Raw genomic sequence first — 11,053 nt, 5'->3', positions numbered from 1 at the left:
TCTCTCCATTTGTAGGAATGTGACCCATCGCAGCTTGCTATTCGCTGGATGTGTGATGTGATCCCATGTCTAATGTAGACACAAACACAAAAATAAAAAACAAAAAACAAGCAAATACATTGACTAGAAAGCACAAGTGAATACATTGACAAAGCATAAGAGAATACATTGAGAAAGCATATGCTTATGCTTATGCATAAGCATATGAGCATATGCTCATGCATAAGCATAAGCATAGGCATAGGCATAGGCATAGGCATATGCTTATGAAAAGAAGAGAAAAAGAGAGGAAAAAAGAAGAGAAAGAAAGGAGAAGGAGAAAGAGAAGGAGAAGGACATGCATAGGTATAGGCATAGGCATAGACATACGCTTATGAAAAGAAGATAAAAAGTGAGGAAAAAAGAAGAGAAAGAAAGAAGAAGGATATGCGTAGGCATATGCTTATGAAAAGAAGAGAAAAAGCAAGGAAAAAAGAAGAGAAAGAAAGGAGAAGGATATGCACAGGCATATGCTTGTGAAAAGAAGAGAAAAAGTGAGGAAAAAAGAAGAGAAGGAAAGGAGAAGGAAAAGGAGGAGAGAGGAAAAGAGGAGAAGGAGACATATGCTCATGCATAAGCATAAGCATAAGAGAAGGAAGAGGGCAAAAGAGCATAAGCATAACAGAAAAGGAAGGAAAGGATATGTTTATTCTTATGCATGAGCATATGAGCATAATAGAAAAAGAGAGAAAGTTTAAGCATAGGCAAATACATATGCTTATGAAAAGAGATCGAAAGAGGGGAAAGAGGGGGAGAAAGAGAGAGGAAAAGAGGAGAAGGAGACATATGCTCATGCATAAGCATAAGCATAAGAGAAGGAAGAGGGAAAAAGAGCACAAGCATAACAGAAAAGGAAGGAAAGGATATATTGCTTATTCTTATGCATGAGCATATGAGCATAAAAGAAAAAGAGAGAAAGCTTAAGCATAGGCAAATACATATGCTTATGAAAAGAGATCAAAAGAGGGGAAAGAGGGAGAGAAAGAGAAAGGAAAAGAGGAGAAGGAGACATATGCTCATGCATAAGCATAAGCATAAGAGAAAGAAGAGGGAAAAGAGCATAAGCTTAAGAGAAAATGAAGGAAAGGATATGCTTATTCTTATGCATAAGCATATGAGCATAAAAGAAAAAGAAAGAAGCTTAAGCATAGGAAAATACATATGCTTATGAAAAGAGATTGAAAGAGGGGAAAGAGGGGGAGAAAGAGAGAGGAAAAGAGGAGAAGGAGAAAGAGAAGGAGCCATTCATGCATAAGAGAAAAGGAAAGAAAGGATATGCTTATTCTTATGCATGAGCATATGAGCATAAAAGAAAAAGAGAGAAAGCTTAAGCATAGGCAAATACATATGCTTATGAAAAGAGAAAGCATAAGCATAAGCATAAGAGAAGGAAGAGAGAAAAAGAGCATAAGCATAAGAGAAAAGGAAAGAAAGGATATGCTTATTCTTATGCATGAGCATATGAGCATAAAAGAAAAAGAGAGAAAGCTTAAGCATAGGCAAATACATATGCTTATGAAAAGACATTGAGAGAGGGGAAAGAGAGGGGGAAAGAGAGAAGAAAAGAGATTGAAAGAGGGGATGAAAGAGGGAAAAAAGAAGAGGGATTCTAAGCTTAAACATAAGAGAAGGAAGGGGGGAAAAGAGATTGAAAGAGGGGAAAAAGAAGAGAAGGAAAGGAGGAAGAGGGGAAAAAGAGATTGAAAGAGGGGATAAAGAAGAGGGAGAAGGAAGAGAAGGAAGAGAGGAAGAGAGGGAAAGAAGAGGGAATAGGGGAAGAGAGGGAAAGAGAGGGTTCCTACACCCATCAGTGCAGGCCAATGCAAATAACAAAAATAACAAAAGGAAAAAAGAGGAAGGACTTTCTTACCTAGAATAGTCCCGCTCAGTGTTTTGTGGACTGGCCCTACAAAAGAGAGGAAACATACCATTTTTCAAATAAGTAGTTAGAGGAAGGAGGAGTTTAAAGAAGCAACTTCTCAAAGGGATTGGATTGAGGAGACAAGCACAAGCCTATAAACAAGGAGAAAGCATAAGCCTACAAACAAGGAGAAAGAGGAGGAAGAGAAATACCAAAAAGACTAGAAGAGGTGAGTCTTCTTTCTTTCACAAAATCTCGTTTTTTGTCTTTAACCCTTGAAAATCAAGCATGAAAACTAGCACATAGCCTTAGCAATACAAGGAGAAACATGCTTCAATACTCACAATAGGAAATAACACCTATTTTATTAATTTTAGACTTTTTGTGTTGTTTTTGGACAAAGCCCAAAAATCCTTCCCAAATGAAAACTTTACTTTGTGAAAATATCCTTCCCAAATCAAAATTTTACTTTCTGAAAATATTCTTCCCAAATCAAAAGTTTACTTTGTGGCACTATCATATTCACATAAAAATATTATTTTTTCAATCTATACTTTTGCACCAACATGCAAGAATTTGAAATAATCCTATATTAGAAATTCTAGCTACATCTAAGCTATTTGTTAATTTAATTATTTTTAATATTTTTCCTTGATGTTTTTCCTTCCCAAATCAAAAGTTCACTTTGTGGCACTATCATATCCACATAAAAATATTGTTTTTTCAATCTATACTTTTGCACCAGCATGTAAGAATTTGAAATAATCCTATATTAGAAATTCTAGCTATATCTAAGTTATTTGTTAATTTAATTATTTTTAATATTTTTCCTTGATGTTTTTCGTTGATGTGATAAATTTATAAATCCATGAAAGGAGACTTAAATATTTCATGAAAATAACATTGTCACTCGCAATATGCACAAAATTTTTAAAACTTTTAATAAATAGAAAAAAGACATGATGCCATAAGACCCAAGTTTTGTATTGAACCAAAGAGGTATAATAGCAATTATAGCTAATATTATATGATTACATTGAGAGACATTGCTCTCAGCTAGAGTCTTTATATCCAAAATGATATAGATTGAACATATGTTTACAATTTAAATTGTTGCTCTTAAAGAGCCTCAATTCGTGCCATCTGCATAATTTGACTCCCCATTGTCTTATTGCTCAATGTCACGACAGTCCCTTGCCAAGTGCCATCTGCATAATTTGACTCCCACTTGTCTTGCCAAGCCTTGCCCCTTGGGTGCATTGACTCCCCATTGTCTTATTGCTCAATGCGATAGTCCCTTACCAGGTGCCATCTGTATTAACTCCCTATTGTCTTGCCAAGCCTTGACCCTTGGGTGACATCCACTGCAAAATACAGGTGCCATCTGCATTAACTCCCACAAGTTATCTTGCCAAGCCTTGCCCCTTGGGTGCATTGACTCCCCATTGTCTTTTTGCTCAATGTGATAGTCCCTTGCCAGGTGCCATCTGCATTAACTCCCTATTGTCTTGGCAAGCCTTGACCCTTGGGTGACATCTAGTGCATATTTCCACTCTCATTTGAAATAGGAGGTGATGACTCTGATTATAATTGTCTTGGATTGGCTCCTTGCCGAGTACCCAAATAAAATCCTTCAATGGACTTCAATACAAAGCTTTAATCATGGACATTCTTCATTTGTGCTGTCTCCTACTTCCTCCATGGCGAGCATCCTTAAAAATTCGTGTATATGCAAAATAGTTTGTTGTGGTATTTTTATTTTTCCTTCTACCTCATATCCCATGCGCTTCTTTGATTTCTTTGCCCTTGAATGCCAAGACACTATGATTGTCTCCGTCGAAACTTGAGAGACCACTTCATCATTTGGGACCCACTCCTTCATTATACAATTAGTATACAATGTGTTGTTATCCATATTCTCCTTCCTGCCCTTTGGCTCATACCATACCACTGTAAATGTTGTAGGTCTCCCTTGGTCATCTCTTTGCACATCAACTACTTTTGCAACCCAAAACTTCACATTCTCATATTCATCATCCGATGGCCAAACCACAACAAAACAATCGACCTCTATGTCTACTTGTGGCATAAACTCTCTCTTCTTCGGTCCACAATATGGACATGGCAGTAATGATACAAATTCATTTTCAAAGACTGGAGCTGGGTGCAAATCGTTATGAACATTTGGCCAAAATATATTGCATTCTTCCTTGACATCCTTTGAGCCTCGCATTCTCTCAAGGTCCTTTATTAAATTTCGTGTCTTGTTAATTACAGTGGTAGTGTGTTCTCTCCAAGTAGGCTTCGATTCAGGATATCTCCGGAGCATTTCCTCTTTGTATGTAATAAATGCTTTTAATCCTTCTATTTCACAACTAGACCTCTCATTGAATTCTTGTATAGGAGCCCATGTTGGATACCTTTCCTTGCTGGGAATTGAAGTTAAGAGACTATAAGGTTCTTCAGGTTCCCATTTTGTATCATGAGAATACTGTTGCCATTGCATTACGGGTTTTTCATCTTTAAAAAAAAAACGAAAGTAGTGTGGATTGGTATGACCTGTCAATGCATCACCACCCATTTATATGAAAGGTAGAATGAAGCTCTTCCAATCGTACATTCTTTCGAGCCTCTCACATATTGTACTTTCCTTATGACCACCAACTTGCTTGCCACATCTTCTTACCAAGTCATCTATTGTCTCCACATCCTTGCATTTAAGCTCCCTTGAGACTGTGCTAAAAACCTGATCGATATCCTCATGTGTATACCCAACATACAAAAATCAACATTTGACCTCATTGAAGATTCGATGAGCAACTAGCATGGAGCAGAATGCAAACATGAGTACATTCTTATTTTCTCACCAGCAATTATCAGCTTGTATTCTCAAATTCGGTGGTAGGCGACCTTTTTCTGCATGTACATTGCGAATTGCCTTCATAATAGATGTTACAACTTGATTGCTATCATGTAGATGCAAGGAATCAGTCCATATATCTGCAAAGAACTTAATTCCATGCACTAACACTCCACATAGATGTGTCTTTAGAAAGTCCTTGTAATTTAGGTGGAGTGGCAACAAAACGAGGCAATGTTGTTGTATTCTGATCCATGCCATCTACAATAAGGAACATGTAGTCATCGGGATGCGAAATAGCTTGCTCCTTCCAAAATGCATATTTTTGTCTGGAATGTCGAATAAGGTCATGATGAGATTTTTGGTTTTTTTTGTATAATTCCCTTTGATTTGGACATGTTTCACTCTTAATCACTCGCTTTAAATCATCACAGACATTGCACTTGGACATTTTTTGCCTCCTTGGGATTTTAACATATCCAAAGTTCTTCTTCCAAAGAGTATACAAAGTATGAGAAGAAGCTATGGCATCCCCTCTTTGCCTTTGCTTTTTTGCAATAGAGTCAAATACTTCGAGCTTTGTCAATCCCATTGGAAGGTGCATTTCAGTGATCGCATCACTGTTAGGGAGTTTGGTAGATATATGGTGTTGAGGTAAAGCATTTTCATGTATGAAGTCTTGCAAAATTGCTGCTGCCCTGACAGTTGAGATTCTTGATTTGGACCTTCCTCTATTATCGTGAATGCTAAATTTATTGCCGCCATTTGCCTTGGTGACTAAATCCCAATATGTACCATGGGATAATCCAGTAATATTGCGATATGCCTTATTGCAAATCCTTTTTCCATTTACGAGAGGTTTTACCTTTTGTCTTGAACTTAGCCTTTTATTGCCATTCTGAAGAAAGCAAGAGAGACTTGTGAGAAGGTATTCATTTCTTTCTCTTCCTCTTCTTTGCCACACGTGTCCTCTACATTCCCTGATGTCTACAAGATCAATGAAGTGCATACATCTTCGCTTGCAACATAGATATCCCAATGCATTTAACATGTTCTCCTCCTTCATTACTCTCTTCCTCTTTGGTTGCTTTTGTGGATCTGCCTGGATTCGCTTTCTCCTCCTTCATTACTCTCTTCCTCTTTGGTTGCTTTTGTGGATCTGCCTGGATTCGACCGTTTTCGTTCCTCTTGCATGTTGTTATCTGTATTTATGCACTTCTTCTCCTCACATTTGTTTGTAACCAAGCATCCATGATTGGTCGTTGCATCCTTGTCCATATCACAATCAAAGTTAAATATTGAATAATCCTCTATTGATCTCATCCTCGTTTTTAACATACTCTTAGGACCATTCAAGGAATTCAATATTCTATGAGAGTATTGAGAACCTTGAAACTCTTCCACTCCTGAGAGAACATCACTCATTGGGACATCTCGCATGGCTTTCACAAATCCACAAGCTTGATTGACACCAGGTTTGTTAATATGCATGAACTCATCCACACTTGACAATACATCGCTATTGAAACCTTTGCCCTTCTCACTGTGCAAGAATTCATCCACCCCAGATAAGGCTTCGCATCTAAAATCATTTTGTTTCTCAGAACCAATGAACTCATCCACTCCAAATAAGGTGTCACTTCTATAATTGAGTATATTGAAATCATCCACATTTGAAGTGATAGAGCCTGGCACATGGGCACGCTTTTTAGGTCCTTTGATATTGTAGTATACGTTGTCTTTATCATTGAAAACCACATGCCTCTTTCTCATGTTCAAAAATTGCATGCTCCATCTCATATTCTTGCCTACCTCATAGTAGGGATCACTTAAGGATGTAATGTTATCAACCATACCATCATTAGTGACTTTTAGAATCCTCATCTGTGCAAATGACCATTGCTCCACTTGTTCAAATCGCAATACTTCACCTTCTGCTACAGTCTTATTTGCAAATGATCTCATTTGTAAAATGTCCCCTATAGTAAAATCCAAGGTGGTGCACTTTGTATTCTTGATAATGTCTGTTGCATAAGTCTCATTTTTGTCCAATGCTATAAATGATTTGTTGGATGTATTGCAGGGCATAACATCTCCAAGTGTTTCCATATCTCCACTCACATGTGGAATGGAATAGGACTTCATGAAGGTACGGAAGACATGCCAGAAGATGCTACGGAAGATCTCTGATATTGATAACAAAGGAAAAAATATAGAAGAGGCATAAGAACTAGAAGAGGAGGATATTAATCTTGAGGAAGAGAGCAAGGAGGCTACAGCCTTGGATCTTGTAGCGTTAAAGTCACAAACAATAAATGGAGCTATGTCTACTAAAGGATTGGATTTTGAGACATGTAGTCTAGCTATACCTATCCTTCATTCCTTCACTATTCAAGGTCGAGAGTATTATCTACTCTCAGGTAAAGGCATCATCTTTGACCTCAAAGAAGATTATGCCTTGGCCTTAATTGCTCAAATATGGCATAGATAAGGATGTTGGAATTGAAGACGATGAATTAATAGTACTAGAAGATACATTTAATCCCAAGGAGGCACTCTTGATGTGCTTTCAGAAAAATGTGGCTGAGGAGGATATTGATGATGAGACCTTTAACAAGGTCAAAATGCAAAAGTTGGATGAGCAGAAGGATATTCAGCCAAAGGTGAAGGAGTAAAAAAAAACACAAAGTAGCATGGAAAGAAGCATTGATCTTTGGACCGATAAAAATTTTGAGGATGATGAGAATATGAAGGTACACTATCACTATTTTCTCTGCTAGATCTTTTTTATCATGACTTGTATGTATATCTCATTGCTTCTTTTTTGATACTATAGCTCTATATTGAAGATAATAGTTTTCTGAGACGTTCCTAGGGATTCGAGAAAGGGGACTTGGATAGTTGTCTTCACTTGCATAGTATATGAACAAGATGTCATCTACCAAGACTCTGATATACCATAGACAATTAAGTAACGATGGAGGGACAATTGTCTACTTTTTTAAATGTTTGTCAAAGTTACTTGATGGGTACGAGGTGAATTGGTAGAATGAAAAAGTTATATTAATTGAGAAATTATTTGCTTTTGACATGGCTTAGGCAAACAATGCTCAAGCATAGGGTACTTTCTGACATACACTGCTTACACTTTAACACTTGGAATCAAATATTGTAGCCAAATAGTTGGTTATGGAAAGCATCATTTGATTAGGTTTAGTGATAATCTTCTACTAGATTTTGAGGCTAAACAGATCAAAGGAGAGTAGCTTGATGTAAAAGAAGTACAAGAGTAAACTCAAGTATAGTGTATTGTCAAAAATTACAAAGCACACAAAGTCCTACAAGAAAAGATAGTCAGCTCAAAATTTGTACTGAATTTTTTTGGAAAATATTTCAAAAGTCTCTTCTTCATTGTTATAAATCTACATAAGGTTTTCAACTCTATCAATCCAGTTGTGATTCACAAAGACCTTTGACTACCCCCACTCTGTGTGTTTCTATGCAGCTGTTGAATTATCAAGGATCTTCCTTCTTCTTTTCTTTTGTGCCATATTAAAGGCAAGTTTAACTTTTGACAATAAAAGTTTTTTTGGATTCGAAACCTTTGAAGTTTAGCTCTAAAAGCCCACTGAAATACTTCTTTGAGACTATTTGCTTGATGTGCTCCTCAAAAATGTTGTGTATGTTGAAAAAAAGGATTTCTTGCTATGTAATGAGACTTTTCTATTCCTTGTGTGGACAAAATTGTAAGACATTCATACTTTTTAACAAAATATGGAAGGTGGTTATATAGAATATGTTGCAATCATAGAAAATATTGAGTCACAATTTTGTAAAACATGTTTGAAAGTACAAACTATGCATACAAAACAAATTAATCCAACTTACCATGTAGTGTGTTATATTGCAGCTTGTCCATGCTTGTTTCATTGATTTTCCAAAAGTTTGTATCTCCTATTCTAACACATGATGATTGCTCTTGGTCCATGTCTTTTTATCACAAAGCTAGAAAAGCTTGTCTAAGCATCTCCATAGATTTGCTTTAACATTTTGAGCAACAACATCTGCCATATCATCTTTAACTGCATTATGCACGTGATTCCAAAGGCCGTATCTCACTCTAGAAACATATTTTGATTGTCTATCAAGCTTCCCTTCTCTTTGTGGTTATGATAAAAATATTCTTGCTTTGACTCCACCAATTGAGGTTTTAAGAGTGCAAGGGAGAAAGAAACAATCGAGAGGGATAGAAGACAAAACAGTGAAGCAAATGGAATAGTGGAGGAATAGGGATAGAAGACAAAACAGTGAGGGAAATGGAATAGTGGAGGCTTAAGTTTGTAGTGTGAGTGCAAGGGAGAAAGAAATGGTCAAGAGGGATAGAAGACAAAACAGTGAAGGAAATGGAATAGCGGAGGCTTAAGTTTGTAGCCACACTATAAGGAAATGTCAAGGTGAGAGCCACCGCAGTGGTTGGCTTGAATTTTAATTGATTCAAGATGGAAGTATTAATTTTCATGGTAATGAGTGATTTATGTCTATGGTAATTATTGCCATCCTCCACCAGTGGTGACATCTAAGATTACCAATGATGCATATTCCCAGGATTGGATTTTGGACTCTAGTGCTTCATTCCGTGTTACTTCCCACAGCGAATGGTTCCCCACTTATGACAATGGAAAGACAGGTTGTGTGGATCTGGGAAATAACTATGCATGTAACATAGTGGGAGCAGGTGATATAAACTTCTCTTTTTCAAATGGGTTTGCATTTGTTTTAAAAAATGTGAGACATGTGCCTAAGCTGACCAAGAGCCTCATTTTGGCAGGTCAGCTAGATGTTGCTAGTTTCTAGACCACCTTTGGCTTTTAGAGTTGGAAAATTCAGAAGGGCTCTAGGGTTTTGGCAAGAGGTGCCAAGTGTGGGACATTGTATTCCTTACATATATCAAGGGTGTCTAATCATGTTGTTGCAATAACCTAGCAGCCAAGTACTTCTTTGTGGCATTGTTGGTTGGGGCACATGAGCCAAAATGGAATGAAACTCTTATGATGTTTGGGTTATGTACTACATTTGAAGTTTTCTGACTTTGAATTTTGTGAGCATTGTCTCTATGGGAAGCAGACCAAATCAGCCCATAAAAGAAGGAAAGAGCTTGAAAGTCTTGATTTGGTTCATTCAAACGTATGTGGTCCCATGCCTACATGGTAATTAGGCAAGGCTGAATACTATGTGACATCTATTGACGATGTAATTAGGAAAGTGTGAACTTATGCTATGGCCTTGCAATAGTAGAATATGGCACAAGTGTTGTTCTCTCGTTTCAAATCCATGATTTTTTTATTTGCAAAGGAGGAAAGACACTAGCACCATTCTCCACTTCCAAATCCAATATTTGGGTTTTTTAAAAGAAGATTGCCATACTCACCACCACTTGCCAATGGTAGAATGGCACTGGTGAAATGCCTATGGACTAACAATGGTGGAGAGTATCTCTCTCATGACTTTTAGCATTTCTATGATACACATGGGATATACACATGGGATCAAGAGGGATCTCATGTCCCCTCATACTCCAGAGCAAAATCCAATTGCAAAACATATGAATTGCACCATTTAGGAAAGTGTGCAATGTATGCTTTCCAATACAAGTCTTTTTGGTGGTTTTTGGGCCGAGGCAATGAAGGCTATAGTGCATGTGATCAATAGATCACCTACTAGTAAGAGTTTGGATTGTGGTATTTCTGAAGTGGCATGGAGTGGCAAGAAGTCCTCTTACTCTCATTTGCATATATTTGGGTGTGAGGCATATGCAGATGTGCCAAAAGAGCTTCGAAAGAAGCTAGATCTTAATTCTAAGAAATGCATCTTTTTGGGTTATGGTGAAAGTGGAGAGATGGGCTATCATATCTCGAATCCAAAATCAAAGAATATCATACAAAGCCATGATGTGGTCTTCACTGAGACGAAGATGCATAAGGCACCCATGAGGGATGTGGAAATGAGGAGAATCACTTTCTAGGATGTGAATCCATCTGCATATGTGGTAGACAGCAAGCTGTCCATGCATCGAAATGTTGCCACTAGCTATTCCCATAGGTACACAATCAAGGTCAAATGATGGATCATCTATTGCTGGAAATGATAAAATGTGGCTGATACATATGTGGGGCAGCAAGCTGAAATGCCCTTAAGAAGATCATTTAGAGTGTCTAGACCACTTGAGAGATTTGTTCCAGGGGAAGACTATGTGATACTAATTGTGGGGAGCCTTCTTGCTATAGGGAGGCTAT

Source organism: Dipteris shenzhenensis, chromosome 12, assembly GCF_047967505.1.
Source record: "Dipteris shenzhenensis isolate YYH24624 ecotype China chromosome 12, Dip_SZ_1.0, whole genome shotgun sequence".
NCBI lineage: Eukaryota > Viridiplantae > Streptophyta > Polypodiopsida > Gleicheniales > Dipteridaceae > Dipteris > Dipteris shenzhenensis.
The sequence above is the reverse complement of the archived record's forward strand: the minus strand, read 5'-3'. Positions refer to the sequence as shown.